Genomic DNA, 2,500 nt, shown 5'->3' with positions numbered 1-2,500 from the left:
TAGATTCCCTTCCTAATACTCCTCAACTAACGGCTTCATCATATAAAGTTTAAATACAAAATGATAAATATCGACTCCCTCCGCCTAGTCATATATCACGCTGAAGAGGGGGGGATGGGTAGGGGTGGGAGAGGAGGGAGAGATTGGGGGGGTGGGGTATAAGGGAGGATGGGTAGGGGAGGAGGGAGGTGAGGGTAGTGGGGGTGGTAGGGTACAAAGATAGGTAGGGGAGGAGGGGGTAGTAGGGTATAGGAGAGGATGGGTAGGAGTGAGGGAGGTGGGGGTGGTAGGGTATAAGGGAGGATAGGTAAGGGAGGGGGAGAAGGGAGAGGTGGGGGTGGTGAGGGTATCACGCTTTATGGGGGATGGGTAGGGGAGGGAGAGTAACGAAAGATAAGGGAGGGGATGGAGATAAGACAGAAAGTAGGGTAGATAATGAGGAGGAGGTGAGGGAGAAGGGTGAAGTGGGGAGGGGAAGGAAGAGATGAGGAATGAGAGGTGGGGAGATGGGGGGAGGTATAGTGGTGGGGATTGGGAAGGAGGAAGAGAAGGGGAAAGGGTTTGGAGGGGAGTTGGGGGAAGTGGGGAAAGGGTGGGGAGGAGGAGAAGAGGGAAGGAAGGGAAATATGGGAGAAGGGAGAAGTGAGAGAGGGAGTGAGGATGAGAAGGGAGAGGGAAGGGGCAGGAGGATGGGTTAAGGAGAAGGGAGAGGGAATGAAAAGGGAGATATGAGAAAGGGGGTGAAGAGGGGGAGGTGGGAGAAAGAGTAAAACGGGAGAGCTGAAACAAGGGAGAAGGAGGACCGAGGGAATAAAAAAGGGGTGAGGGAAGGAGAGAGGATCGAGTGGGGGGAGGGAGAAGGGAGAAGGGAGAAGGGAGAAGGGGCAGATTAAAGTGGCCTGGGAGAGGGCGTGGGGGAGGAGAAAGGGGAGGAAGAGGGGGGGGAGGGGGAAGAAGAGTGTATCCAAGGCGTGCCATTTAATATTTGAAGATGAATATCATAGTTAACTATAAACTTTGATAAGCTAGGAATCAGCACGAGCTGTATGAGGCACCTGGCTTCGAGGGAGGGAGATGATGGAGGTGGAGCCGGAGGTGGAGGTAAGGGGTGGAGGAGAATGATGGAGGTGGAGTTAAAAGTGGAAGTGGAGGAACAGATGAAAGTAAGTTCGAGGCAGATACAGAAGTGGATGTAGATACAGATGTGGAGATGGAGGCGGAAGTGAGGTAGATACAGATGTGGATGCAGATACAGAGAAGGAGGTGGAGGCGGAAGTGGAGGTAGATACAGAGGTGGAGGTAAAGTTGGAGGTGAAGGTAGAGACGAATTATGGAGGTGGAGTTAGAAGTGGAAGCGAAAGGAACGGATTAAAGTAGGTACGAGGTAGATACAGAGGTGGATGTAGATACAGATGTGGAGATGAAGGCGGAAATGAGGTAGATACAGAAGTGGAGATGTGCTACACCCTACATACACTTCCTAATCGCATGCTTACCAATCGTTATACGCACTAAAAAAATACCCTAAATATAGTCTATACACTTTAGATCTAAACCGTAATCCTCCCTAAACTACCATGCTCTTTGAATACCCTATTTCCCTCATCCTAACTGCCGCTACCATGTCCTTTGAATATCAAGCACACACAAGGTCCACTCTAAGGATATAGCAACACCAATACACTCTAACTGCCCCTCACTCTAACTGTCCTCAGCCATACCCTATGAAAAAACACAGTACACTCTAAAGGCATACCAACACCAGTACACCCTATTTTCTCCACCCTAACTGTCCTCAGCCGTATCAACAACATATCAACACCAATACATCCTGTTTCCTTCACCCTAACTGCTCTCAACTATGCCCTTTGAATACCAAACAATACACAAGGTCCACTCTAAAGAGATACCAACACCCTATTTCCCTCACCTTAACTATCTTCAACCAGGTCCTACGAATACCAGCAATACACTAGGCCAAGTCTAACAACATCAACACCAATACACCCTATTTTCCTCACCCTAACTGCCCCTGTAACACTCGTCCTGTTCTGTCACATCTGATCTGCTCTGTCACTCTCTAATGGTGCCGGTCTCCCATAATGCAGCATAGGGCCGTATCTCTAAGTACTGATAACCATTCCCTAATGGGTCTGTCAGTCACCCCGTAAAACAGCTGTGAGGTGTCACCGCTGCATTGTTCCTGAAATTGCCTTTTTCCCTCTTTTACTTTTCTTCTTCTTCTTCTTCTTCACTAATTCGTTTTCCTAGTGGCTGCCTCCCACTCCATGTACAACGTCGGCACGCGCTAGTCCAGTATTGTGTTTCACCCCCGTTTATTCATTTATTTGTCTCTATTTATTTACTTATTCATTTATTTATCTATCTATTTATCTACATATTCATTCATTCACTCATTCATTCATCCACCCATCCATCCATCCATCCATTCATTTACATTTACATTTACTATTATCAATCTTCACTCGATCTCCCACTC

The sequence above is a fragment of the Penaeus monodon genome, chromosome 14, assembly GCF_015228065.2.
Source record: "Penaeus monodon isolate SGIC_2016 chromosome 14, NSTDA_Pmon_1, whole genome shotgun sequence".
Classification (NCBI taxonomy): Eukaryota; Metazoa; Arthropoda; class Malacostraca; order Decapoda; family Penaeidae; genus Penaeus; species Penaeus monodon.
This window is presented reverse-complemented; position numbering follows the sequence as displayed.